The 14,191-nt window shown below is 40.1% G+C and overlaps 1 protein-coding gene across 1 annotated transcript in view; it reads left to right on the top strand.

Annotated features, from left to right (window-relative positions):
* The window catches only part of fry.S (FRY microtubule binding protein S homeolog), a 275,333-nt gene that overhangs the window by 37,414 nt on the left and 223,728 nt on the right, over positions 1–14,191 (top strand). Inside the window, exon 2 of the mRNA XM_041584507.1 lies at positions 12,057–12,145. The gene's annotated coding sequence lies outside the window, so the exon portion shown is untranslated. The remainder of the gene's footprint in view (positions 1–12,056; positions 12,146–14,191) is intronic.

Raw genomic sequence — 14,191 nt, 5'->3', positions numbered from 1 at the left:
AATATTTTTCACCCAGTCTATGGGTGTCATTTTGGTGGCAAAACTTTGCAAAATATTTTGCTCATCACTAATAATATCTATTATCAATATATTAAGGACATTGAGACCATGGGGCAGATTTACTAAAGGGCGAATTGACTAACGCTGGCGAAGGTTTGGCAGCGTTATCATTTTCGGGAATTCACTGATTTATTAACGGGCACAGGCGTTACTTGACCAGCGAAGGAGATAGACGCTAGCAGTGATTCGCACTCTCGCTCTGGCGAATGGACGTTACTCCGCAAATTCACTAAGATGCAGATTTTACCGAACGTTATCTCTTTCGCCAGACTTGCCTTCGCCAGCTCAGACCAGTAGAAGTGCATTGGAGTGCATAGATCTTCCTCATTCTTCTGTTACTTACATCATATTTTTTAGTGAAAAAAGTTTCTTAGTCCAAAAAACGCTGGCGTCTTTTCTTTTTTTCAGAGTGATAGCAAAAGTCCTTACATTTTTTTTTGGGTAACCGGGTTCCTCCATACATTTCCTTACATATGGAACATAAACCATACACCGGGCTCATGTGTAGGGCAATATAACAACTCTATTTTATTTATTAAGGTTCCCTGGACTTGTGTAATGTAATGTATTTGCTGCAACATATACGTCCATTCAACTTTAAATTTCCTAATTAGCCTGATTTATGTATACAAATTAGCCTGAGCGAGGACTTCTAATGAAGTTGTGCTAGACAGAATTGAACATTAGCTCTTCTTCGCTTTGATTTGCTCGCATTGCCGAAATATTGGTATCTTGGACGCAACTTTGCATTTTAGTAAATTAGCACTGTCTGAGCTAATTTTCGTCTGGCGAAGTGTTGCGGTGGCTGCGAAGCCGCTGCTGGCAAATTTTTGTCTTTGTTTGCATTATCAAAAGTCATAGGATTTTAAGATTTCGCATTCGATTTGACCAGGCACTTGGGCTCAGTTCTTATCCTGCTGAAATAGGCTGATCCTGAAACATTCTGGAATTCTGGATTTGGTGTATCCCTAAAAAAGATACTGAGTGGCCTGTGAATGAACATGTGACCAGCAGTGAACTAGTAAAATAATTTTAATTTAATATTGTCATTGAATTGAATATGTCCTTGGCACAGAAATGTCTTGTTGGTCACTGTCTTCGGGTAGAGAATGGAAACATACATACACTTCCCTTAAGTTGAAATTAACCAACTAGAGAACAGGTTAAGAAGGTCTTCTTTTATTTACCTGTATGGAGCTGTGACACTTTGACTGGAGTGTTGCTATGCCTCTCCCAGAATGCACTATAAGTAGATGAATATTAAAATAATTTTAAAATTATATTTGTACTTTTGTGTGCGAATGCATTGATACATCACAGCACTCAGTAATTATGCATTATTATAAAATGCAATGCAGTTAGTTTATATTACACTTTTATAGACAATTGTGGACCAAAGGAAAATCAACCGAAGCTGTTGCTTCACAGGAAGGAAGTCTTAAGAAACAGAACAATGGGCAAGGTATTGGTAGAAGGAAACTGATAATCACATCATTTCTTATACAGGTGTGCTCCATATACTGTCATGATTTGTAAAGGGAAACAACGTGAAACAAATGCTCTTATGGTTGCTAGGTACTTGATGGAACAAGCTTCTCTTTTGTTTAGTTTTCCATTAAGTTAACAAGTAGAAGCAGAGGAAAGGTACACAGGGTTCATTAGGTGTATTCACTATTAGTAGACCTTTGTGAGTCTATCAGGGTCGGACTGGGAGGCATGGGGCCCACCGGGGCTACTGCCCCAGGGCCCCCTCCAGCCGCCACTGCCGCTCCGGAGTGCTGCAGGGGGGCTAGTGCGCATGCGCACAAACGCGGTGCCGCGTTTGTGCGCATGCGCGCGGCGCCACGTTTGTGCGCATGCGCGCGGCGCCGCGTTTGTGCGCATGCGCAGCCATTGTATTCTACCGCGACCCCAAACAAAGTGGGGTCGCGCAGCCCCACTAAGTAGCGGATCTGGGCCGGCGGGGCCCACAAGAGCCCGGGGCCCACCGGGGTTTTTCCCGGTGTCCCGCCGGCCCAGTCCGACACTGGAGTCTATTGTTAGTCATTGCATTTTGTTCCAGCTCCCAGCAGAGCACAACACAAAATGTCCTTATAAGCCTAGAACAAAAATACATGTGCTGGGAAGCACAAAATAACTGAATAGTTGCTTTTGTAATTAGTGATAGTAGCATTATTTTTATACAGATGTAAAGATTATCCTGTTTTACTCCTCTCAGACTTTGCTTTTCTGTAATAAAAACTGAGACTTCAGTTCTCCTTTTTTGTAAATATCCGTGGGCAGGCAAAATAATTTTGCTCCCTTTTACTAATGTAACTCTGCTGACACCCAGCCCTCTCTGACACTTCTGCCAGTATTAAAGGAGAAGGAATAGCATTTTACAATTGGGGTGCCCTCAAGTGGCTATTTTTACTTACCTGACACCCCGGGCCGCTGATCCGCTGCTCCGATCAGCAGAAAACCACACCGGCCCGGGTTTTTCTAGCTTCATCGGTTTTTAAATTTGCAGATGCATGTGCAGTAGAGCGAAATAGCCGGCTTTTTCGTTAAAGTCCACCTTTCCCTTCTACTGCGCATGTGCAACTGCGAGAAGACCCAAGAAGCAAGAAGAGGATCTCTCCATGGTGGTCACTAGAAGAACCCCGGGCCGGTGAAGTTTTCTGCTGATAGGAGCACCGGCCCGGAGTGTCCTGTAAGTAAAAGTAGTCACTTGGGGGTGCCTAACTTTTGGCACCCCCAAGTGTAAAATGCTATTCTTTCTTCTTTAAACTCAACTGGCACTCAACTGTGGGCACAGGACAAACCAGAGTTACTCTATGGAAATATGGGAAGAGGCTGCATATCTAGTACTCAGTAATGTGGTGTCTCCAAAAAATATATACTTATGGGTGGCTAGACTAGGAACAATAATGATACCTACACAGTCTCTGATGAACTTTTTATCTAAAATATATGGGAAACGAATGCAGTAAAAGCTCCTAGTAGACAGCAAAGGTTTCACTAATTTAGTGTACGATTGTGATGTTCAGTCATAGGTTTTTATTGCCCACTGTCTGTTAGCTAGACTAGAGTTTTCCATCCAGAGGTTCACAGGTCTTTTTTCTCTAGTATCAACTTTTTAATATTTTCCAAATAGTGGTATATTAGATAATGGGGCCAACACATGGAAAAAGCTAGCCAGAACTATAGCTATCTCAAGAAAATATCTAAATCAGTGATATCCAAGATCTTCCACTCTGTGGGCCAGTTATCAGCTATGTCGCATGTTTGGGGGCTGTATTATCATGCAAGTTGTAAAACTTCTATTTCAAATGATACTTATGGAGTCAATGGGCACAGAGGGTCCAACCAATTGTCTTGAAGGACTACATTCAACCGTGGGCCTTCACTTGGACAGCGTTGATCTAAATACAAAAGGCATTTCATTGGCTGGTGAATATCAACCTTTATTCTGTAAAGAAAGCCATACATATTGAGATCCATTAACTTACTGAAGACACTAAATTAGGGTATCTGTGCCTGATTTGGCCACAACACAATACAGTGGACTTACAAAGACCTGTCAGAAGAGGACCTCATCAGCATACAGACGTGATCCTTGCCCAACGCGATTTTCAAACCTATAAGAATGATATGTGGACAAGTTCTCCCATGTGCCTCTTGCAGAGTCTAATTAGCTGCCAAAAGCAGCTTTTATCAGCTCATGTATGGCCATCTCAAGAATGTCATAGAGGAGCTTGGAAAAATCTTCAGTTAACCAAACTAAGGAATTAAATGTATATTTTAATGGACGTTGTGATTAACAACATTTTTAGAGCTCTAGAAGTATCATTGACATACAAGTTTTTTTTCTACTGTAATCAATGGATAGAGCACATATTCAATGCAAAATGTTAAGAATTTTTATGGTATGACCCGCAAAATTGAAACGCCTCTGTTGATCTTGGAGCGATGTGTTGAATGGAATCATACAAAAGGCTGAATTAGAGGCTGTTTTTTAGCTATTAAAATCCAACTACTGTACAAAGTGACATTGAGCACAGAGGACAAAGTGTAGGTCTTGCAGTGATTGGCCTTAGATTTGAATTCAAGAAAACAGCCAAAACAAACTGTGTGTGTCTCTTTCACACTCGCCTGCCTCGGGAGTCCATTCACCTTCTCAAAGAAAGTGGTGTGGTTAAACTCCTCCCTAGTAAACATTTAAGACTGAGATTTATAGCTACACAGAAATGTTTCTTTGCACCACTTCTCATTACTAAGACTGATTCCCATAATATTCGTACCATTCTAAGCCCACACGGACGCCTTGCTTTGCATTTTATGGTTGTAAGAGGTGAGGTGGAGAACACATTTACTGAGAACCTCTGTACACCCACCGCAAGCAGTGCTTGTCCTCTGGCTTCACAGTGTCCTCAAGTAGCATTTAGCTTCTCTAACACTTGGTCTGCTTTATGCCCGTCTAGCCAAGTGCGTTCAGAGTGCTCAGGAAATATGCCTCCAGATATTTTAGGAAAGACTTAAAGGAGAACTAAGCCCTAAAAATGAATAGGGCTAAAAATGCCATGTTTTATATACTGAACTTATTGCACCAGCCTAAAGTTTCAGCTTGTCAATAGCAGCAATGATCCAGGACTTCAAACTTGTCACAGGGGGTCACCATCTTGGAAAGTGTCTGTGACACTCACATGCTCAGTGGGCTCTGAGCAGCTGTTGAGAAGCTAAGCTTAGGGGTCGTCACAAATTATCAAGCAGAAAATGAGGTTTGTCTGTAATAAAAGCTGATGCTACAGGGTTGTTTATTAAATTCTGATGCTAATTGCACTGGTTTCTGTGCTGCCATGTAATAATTATCCATATTAATTGCTAATCAGCCTTATACTGTAACATTTACAGTCTTTGTGTACTCTATATTTTGAGTCGATCCCTAAGCTCAGTAAGTGACAGCAACACAGAGCATGTGCAGTGAGTCTGCAGAAAAGAAGATGTGGAGCTACTGGGGCATCTTTGGAGACACGGATCTTTACTGCTAAAGGGCTGTGGTTGCCTTGTGCTGGTACAGAACCCCAAAATATAATGTACAACATTTCTAGCCTACTTCTTTAGTTTAACTTTCCTTGTCCTTTAATTTAATGCTTTTTATTTACTATTCTAGTGGTATACAAATACGAAAATGTAAAAAGAAGAAAGATGAAAATATATAATAATACTAATGAACAATAATGCCATCGAGGAGCTGAAACTTTCAGCTGGTGCAATAGGTTCATTATATAGAATATGGCATTTTTAGCCATATTCATTTTTAGGGTTAGGTTCTCCTTTTATATGTAGGGCTTGTGCTAAACATACTTTTTGCCTATTTTTTTCATCAGAAAAATCTGTTTGATGAATGGTCACATTCTACTCCTTGCTCTTATGAGCACAATCAAAACTAATCCCCAGCCAAAAGAGAAGCCTATGTATAAACAAACCCCTTCCATCCTTCAGATGGCACCTTCGTTAGGGTTTAAGGTAAGTATCAGCTCATCAAACAAAGGCTTCTAATAAATTTGTTGCTCAGGTCTTCTGATTGTCTTTGTTCGAACAGGCAGTGACATGTGACTTTACTTTCAATTTCAGAAAAATCATATACAGGTATGGGACCTGTTATCCAGAATGCTCGGGACCTGGGGTTTTCCTGATAAGGGATCTTTCCATAATTTCAATCTCCATGTTTTATGACTACTAGAAAATCATGTACACATTAAATAAACCCAATAGGCTGGTTTTGCTTCCAATAAGGATTAACTGTGTCTTAGCTTGGATCAAGTACAAGGTACTGTTTTATCATACCTCCCAACATTTTGGAAATTGAAAGAGGGACAAAAATAATTGCCCATGCTCATTTTTGTGGCCACACCCCTTAATTACCATGATCATTTTACAAAATTTGGCAGGTTATGAAAGTTTGAACACATTTCTGTGTTTTTTTTTTCAGTTAATACATTTTTGCTAATGATGGTGAATTGCCCTTTAAGCAAGTCACATTTTCCCCAAGAGACCTGCTTATCTTAAATTGTTCCAATTGTTTCTTTGCTTTTCTTAAATTGTTACAAACGTATCTAAGTGCACCTGTCACATATTCTGGGTTCTCTGCCAAAAGCCAAACATTGTTTCTTTTTCTGGCTGTTCAGTGCAGGAGATCAAAGATAAAGGGGGCATTTCAGTGACAATCTGGGACTGTGGGTTGAGCTGTCAAAATCGGGATTGTCTAGTGAAAAACCGGACAGTTGGGAGGTATATTTTATTATAGCAGAGAAAAAGGAAATCATTTTTAAAATTTTGGATTATTAGGATAAAATATGAGTCTATGAGAGACAGCCTTTGGAACTTTCTGGATATTGGGTTTCCAGATCATGGATCCCATACCTGTACAGTATATTAAATAATTAAAATAACAAGCAAAAAGTATGTTCAGCACCAGCCCTGTTCATAAAACTAATGTTGAAAATGTTTACTGCCTCTTTAAGCAGGGGATAAAATAAAGCAGGATGATAAACTGATGATGAAGCTGTTTAGACGGTTACCTGGGATTTATTAAAGAATCTGAAGTTAAAATATTTTAATAGCCTATGAGAATTTTTAGAATGCGTGGGAGGTACCTAGGGGTCTGTAACTGTGCCGTCTCAGGAGATATTTCCAAAGGACTAAAACTACATAGAAAAGCTGTCTGAGAATAGAGCTGATTTCTAATTCCCAAAATGTGTTTCAATTCAAATTTGTTATTGGCAGCTCTAGAAATACAGAATATCCATAATGTTTCAGCTGTGCCTCCGATGAAATTGCACTTCCTTTCAATGCGTTCTGTAGTCATAATAGATTAGTTATCTGCTGGATGTTTAAATAAAAGCAACTAAAATATTTCTTTTTTACATTAAACACATCATTTAATGATCACATGATAGAATGTAAAAAGCGACACATATTTCTCTTCTGTTATATCACTATCCCTCACTCATCGGTTTCTTTCCTCTGTGACCTTTGTCGAATAGGCGCATTTCCTGCAGCAATTAACTGCTGTGGGAAAGTCACCCAGAATGTAGCCAGTACTCCCCTATGGGGCCAGGCACACACGTTTCAGATGGAACAGTTTCTCAGGACCTTGATGGCCTGTAACTTTCATTGAAACTCCCTATGAACTTGCCAGCTCACTATGCAGGAAAGATAATGGTAATTTTGGGTAGCCAGCAATGAGCAAGACATTTTTTAAAAAGTAAGTAAAAGAAGCTCAGAATTACCATCCTTGTTGCCTGCTTTTAAATCTGCACTACTACAGGTATGGGATCCTTTATCTGGAAAACCGTTACTTGGAAAGTTCTGAATTAGGACAGCGACATACGATTAAATTCGGAGAGATTAGTCCCCCGGCAATTTTTTCGTATACATTAAAATATCCAATTTTTTGTGTATTTCTAATAAGTGTATGGGATCCATTATCTGGAAACCCATTATCCAGGATGCTCCGAATTACGGAAAGGCTTTCTCCCATAGGCTCCTTTATAATAAAATAATCCAAATTTATAAGAATAATTTCCTTTTTCTCTGCAATAATAAAATAGTACCTTGTACTTGATCCGAACCAAGATATAATTAATCCTTATTGGAAGCAAAACCAGCCAAATGGGTTTATTTTATGTTTACATGATTTTCTAGTAGAGTTAAAGGGATTATTCACCGTTGAGTTAACTTTTAGTATAATGTAGACAGTGATATCCTGAGACAATTTGCAATTGGTTTTCATTTTTTATTATTTGTGGTTTTTGAGCTATTTAGCCTTTTTATTCAGAAGCTCTCCAGTGTCCAATGTCAGCAATCCGGTTCCTAGGGTCCAAATTACCCTAAACAACTATGCATTGAGACTGGAATTTTATAAGAAAGGGCCTTAATAGAAAGATTAATAATAAAAAGTAGCAATAACAATAAATTTGTGGCCTTATAGAGCATTTGTTTTTAGATGGGGTCAGTGAACCCCGTTTAAAAAGCTGGAAAAAGTCAGAAGAAGAAGTCAAATAATTCAAAAACAATAAAAAATAAAAAATGAAGGCCAGTTGGAAAGTTGTTAATCAGCCATTTTATAACATACTAAAAGTTAATCAAAAGTCAACCACCCCTTTAAGGTATGAAGATCCAAAATATAGAAAGATCCATTATGCAGAAAACCCCAGATCCCGAGCATTCTGGATAACAGGTCCCATACCTGTATGCAGTTTTCATAAAATCACAAATGTTAAATCTTCTGTGTTGTTTCCTATTTCATGCTAAGCTGCCTTTGACTCTTTGATAATTAATGTCTTAAACAACAGACATGACCCTGTTTATTTAGGCAAGTGAAGGATTCTCTTGGATCCCCCAGGAAGAGGATTCTATGATTATGTATTAGCCAGTTTAATGTTAGCACCATTGCTGATTTGAACTAAGAAACAAAAGAGTAAAGCTGGCCATAGACACCCAGATCCTATCGCACGAATCGAGGATTCGTACGATTTTCGGATCGTGTGTGGAGAGTGCCGATAGCTTTTCGGTCGTTTGGTCGATCGGTCAGGTTTGACTTTGACCCGACCGATCCCGCTGGAGCCCATTGCGTATCGTAATCGGATCAGATTACCCCCGATATAGCCATGCTCGTTAATGGCATATGTCGCCAAACGAGCAACTCTTTGCGTCTATGGCCACCTTAAGAGGGGTAGGCAACCCAGATGTGGCGTTTTGTACCAATTTTAAAGGAGAACTAAAGCTTTACTAAAGAAGTAGCTAGAAATGTTGTACATTATGTTTTGGGGGGTCTGTACCAACTCAAGACAACCACAGCCCTTTAGCAGTAAAGATCTGTGTCTCCAAAGATGCCCCAGTAGCTCCCCATCTTCTTTTCTGCTGATTCACTGCACATGCTCTGTGCTGCTGTCACTTAATGAGATTAGGGACCCACTCACAATATACAGTACATATAGAATAGAAATGTCACTATATAAGGCTGATTAGTAATTAATACAGATAATTACTACATGGCAACACAGAAACAGAAACCAGTGCAATTAGCATCAGAATTTAATAATCAGCCCTGTAGCATCAGCATATATTACAGACCAACCTCATTTTCTGCTGGATAATTAGTGACGACCCCTAAGCTTAGCTTCTCAACAGCTGCTCAGAGCCCACTGAGCATGTGAGTGTCACAGACACTTTCCAAGATGGTGACCCCCTGTGACAAGTTTGAAGTCCTGGATCATTGCTGCTATTGACAAGCTGAAACTTTAGGCTGGTGCAATAAGTTTATTAAATAAAATATGGCATTTTTAGCTATATTTATTTTTAGGGTTTTGTTCTCCTTTAACACTATTTTTCTAGTGACTCTGCTTTTTAGAATTTTTGATAAAAATGAATGTAACGATGCGATATGAATTTTTTCCACAATGTAAAAGTTTTTTTAATTCTACTTTTTGCTAAAATATACATCAATCAAGGAAAAAACTTATGTTGTTTTTTTTAACAATTAAACTTTGAAATGTAATTAAAAAAAAAAAAAGAAACGTGTGAAAATGACCCTACTTGTGTATATCATGTACCTTTTTTTTTTTTATTTAGTACAAGGAGCTTTTTATCCATGTCTCAACCCCCTATGACCAGCAGGGTTATTATATCTTCATTTCTTATTTTCCCTATGGATTTGCCTAATGGAAATATTGAGAGTGGAGAGTGGAATGCTTATTATTTCCATCTGCATCATTTCCCCAAAGGTTTGTTGTAACCTTGCCTGGGCAACTATTATCTTGCTGACCCTTATCACCTCCCATAGGGCTTTTATTGTTTTTAGAATGCCATTATACATATGCTGCTAAAGAAGTTAAAGGCTGTGGTATGACATTATACATGGCATCATGGGGTATTGTCAGTCAAACTGGGCAGTAATTGGCAATCTCTCTATTGTGGGAAATAGAATCATTGGTTGATCAGTCCTCTAGAGGTCTGAAGGCACGAGGGATGACTTGACACATCAGTTACCTAAACATTCTGGAAACATTTTTAACTAAGCATTCTTCACCTATTAATGGTGGGATTTCTATTTATTTACAAAGCACAGCACTTCTCACTAAATCAACAGCTAGGGGCCAGGGCTGGTTCAGTAATGAACTTACTGGTAAATATTTAATTAACTCTACTTTCCTGGCCTCCCAGAACTGTTCCACCACCTGACTGAGCCATCCAATGCCTCTGTCTCCCCTTCCATTACATACAGCCCCTTGAACCTCCCCAATTCTGCGCATTCACCAGAAGTAACATCACCAACCCACCCTGTGTCTTAACCTACCCCTCTCCCTGCTGGCTGCTAAGGTGGTAACCCTAGGAAGAGACAGAAAGGCCATCATGCATATTTAAACTGCATATTAGTATATCATGAAGGCCAATGTGCAAAATTTTGATCTTCCAATAATATGACATGAGTACCAGCATGAGCACAATACCAAGCTTGTGTCGTGGGAATGTTTTTTTTTTTTTACAATATGCATCAGTTAGCACTCTTCCAGCAGAATCCTGCTTGGAATCTGTTTTTCAAAAGAGCAAACCTTTTTTTATATATATTTCATTTTGAAATCTGACATGGGGCTATACATTAGTTTCCCAGGTGTCCTCAGTCATGTGACTTTTGCTCTGATACACTTCAGTCCCTTTTTACTACTGTGCTGCAATTTGAAGCAAAATCACCCCCAACCCCCCCCCCCCCACCCAGCAGCTCATCAGATAGGGTTGCCACTAGTCCGATTTTGACCCAGGCAGCCCAGTATTTTGAAAGACTGCCCTGGTCAACACTTCTTGCCTGGTTTTCCAAATAAAGAAAACTGGGCAGGATTCCCTTGATTGACATGGCGATTGGCCAATCACCGGTGGCCACATCATAGCCCCACCCCTGATATCATGGACACCCCATCTATGACACAGCCCTGCCTCCCCCGCCCGGTCTCTACCATTTCAAAAGGTGGCATGAACAGAACAATGGGAAGGGAAGTTCCCTGGCACCAGCATTGCGTTAAAAGCTCCCATGTCCCACCTACAGTATATGAGAAGAGCACTCAATAGTAAAAATCCAAGTCCAGCTAACCCAAGTCATAACTACATTGAGTATGAGAAAAAATAAAAGCAGTTCCATCCTAAAGTGCTGGCTCTTTCTGTAAGCACATGATCAAGCAAGATGACCTGAGCTGGCTGACTACACACCAAAATTACAACAAAAAACACCTTTATTGGTTCAAGAATAAAATTTGAAATAGTAAAATGAATTATTTACAATGTACACCGTGTAATTTAGTAATAAAAAACTATTCCATTAAAATCATGACAGAATACCTTGGTGCCATTATGACTGCATTCTTACATGTCTGTAATGCACCAGAGCCTGCATTTCTTCATGACACATTTATGTGACTTAGTCTTGTTCTTTGACACGCAGACTTGCCAAATGTATTTAAATGTGGATGTCGGTGAAGTGGATATTGTTTATCGTGATAACTTTCCACTCCAAATACATAATCCTTTCTGTCAACAAGTGAGATCTCATGCATTCTCTTTTCAAGGGTTGGGCTGTATGCTAATAATGAATCAATAGTCAGTTGGCCTTGGGTGCCTTTCGGTAATAAATTATTTGTATTTTTGGTTTTCTTCAGTCTAGTATTAGCTAAATAAATAGGGTTATATATAAAAATAAATCCATTGCATGTCTGTTTGCATGTTATAGATCATCAAACCTTTTTAATTGGGCTGTCTTTAAAAACAGGTATACTGTATATTTCCCCTTTATTAAACCCCATAGAAAAGTTTTTAAAGGATTTAAAAGGATTTTTCCCACTGGAACCCTTTACCTTCTACCCACCCCCACTGCCCATGTTGATAAGAGAAACATATGGCTGTATCAAGGAAGGGAGATCTTGTGCCTGAATCAGGTTTTGTATTCCTATTATGTTTTTTAGATGGAAGACTGAAGACTTCATGTGACAAGAAATACACCAAAGCTGAATAACTGATCAGAGATGCTGATTTGAGAACACCTGTGTAAAAGGTTAGTAAACTATTTGGGATGTATGTTTTCCCAACTCCAGGGTCCCACCATATAAACCTTAGGCTCTTCAGTCAACAGGGACCCTCAGGGATGGGCAAACGACAGCCCCACAGATATTAGGGGCTTCATGTTGGCAGTGTGGGACTGGGGCACCTGGGGCCCACCAGAGAACCAGATCTGAAGGGCCCTTCCATTTAGTCACGAAAGCCCACAAGGAAAAATAAAGGACAAATAAAGGACAAATGACATTCAGTACAATGATGCAGAAACTGATGTAAATGTGATAGGAATCTTAGATTAGGTAGGGGTAGGGACTGATGGGAATGTGATAGGTCCCTCTGATCGTAAGCTCAATGAGGAAGGGACTGATATTAAAAACAAAAAAAAAATTCAGTGAGCATTTCATTTGTTTAATCAATTTTTAATGAATTCACTGTAAGGACTCCCAACCCAGTCACAGTAAAATAATTTATAGCTTAACTAGGGGTAGAGAGATGAAGCAACTGGAAATGAACATGGAGATGGGCAGTAAGACAAAACAAAGAGTGGGCAGCAAACTTAGTGGGGAAGTTGAGAGACCATAGGGGTTTAATGTAAAATTAAATTAAAGAAGTTGGTGGAGGACACACAGAGTTACTGTATACAGTCCACGTGCAGGGGCGTAACAATAGAGGAAGCAGACCCTGCGGCTGCAGGGGGGCCCAGGAGTTATAGAGGCCCCATGAGGCCCTAATTCATATACATTTTGAATAAATATTGGTAAAACAAGTCAACCTCTAGACATTTTTGGGGCCTGAAAAATCATTTGCTGTGGGGCCCAGTAACATCTAGTTACACCATTGTCCACATGGGTTATGGGGGTAATGAAGGGCCACATATTCCATGCTCCCCCCAGATCATTTGCTCACCAGCACTGTAGTAGGACACAAGCAGATCAAATCTTCCCTGGATAGAACTGACAGAGGAGAAAATAATGAGGCAGCAATGTCAGACCACGAGCAGCCCAACTTGACCAGCACAGGGAGGATCCACACACTCATCACGCACCAGTACAGTAGTACTTGTAGCCACAGCCGTTCCCTCCCTGACGCTCCTCTCTCTAATTCTCCCACGTAAAGGACACTGGCCAGTCTGTGACATCATCGGGCACAGCTTCAGCAGGCCCACTAACTACAGTGGGTAGGGGCCCATACCTGTGGGAGTGCACAATCCAAGAGCAAAAACCGGAGCGCAGCGCACAATCCAATTCCAAGCGCTGACAAAAAAAATAGGGTAGTGTGTGGTCGTGGGGGCCCACAAGGACTGGGGCCCACCAGGATTTTTCCCATTGTCCCGGTGGGTCAGTCCGATACTGCATGTTGGATTCCATGTTGGAGATGTACTTTCCTTTCTTGATGACTGTAACAGACCTGGTACCTTTCTGAAAGCATACTTGAATCATGGTAATGGTACCAGCTATAGTATAAATAGCAATCGGTAGCAATGCGGTAATGGCGGAGCTCACCCAGCGCGTCCCATATCCCAGCCGACCGCTGCTCTCGCGATACGCCAGTCGCTTCTAACCGGCTCCAACATACATACAAGAGCTCGCTGCGGAGTGCTGATCAGAACAATCCAGGAGTGCAATATCAATCCGGCTTTATTTCAACACTTAAAATTACATGGAACGGAGGGGTATGTGGATCTCTCTAACGCGTTTCATGCCTACATCCTTGGCACTTCATCAGAGTGGCACTCTGATGAAGTGCCAAGGATGTAGGCATGAAACAGCGAGCTCTTGTATGTATAGTATAAATAGCACCCTGTGGGTGCTAATAGAAAATGTTAAAAATAGTGTATACTGTCTATGTATAAAATGCATCCCCTCTTCCTCTTTTAATGCATATTTAGAGGCATATTTACTACCATTTAATTCAGGAAAAATTTGACGAAGAAGATTTTTTCCAAACCCATCATTTTGACAATGAAGATTTTTTGCAAACCCGTCTTTTCCCCCCTTTATAAATTTATAAATTAGCAATTATTGGACAAAATATTCCCAGAGAA

The sequence above is a fragment of the Xenopus laevis genome, chromosome 2S, assembly GCF_017654675.1.
Source record: "Xenopus laevis strain J_2021 chromosome 2S, Xenopus_laevis_v10.1, whole genome shotgun sequence".
Classification (NCBI taxonomy): domain Eukaryota; kingdom Metazoa; phylum Chordata; class Amphibia; order Anura; family Pipidae; genus Xenopus; species Xenopus laevis.
This window is presented reverse-complemented; position numbering and strand designations above follow the sequence as displayed.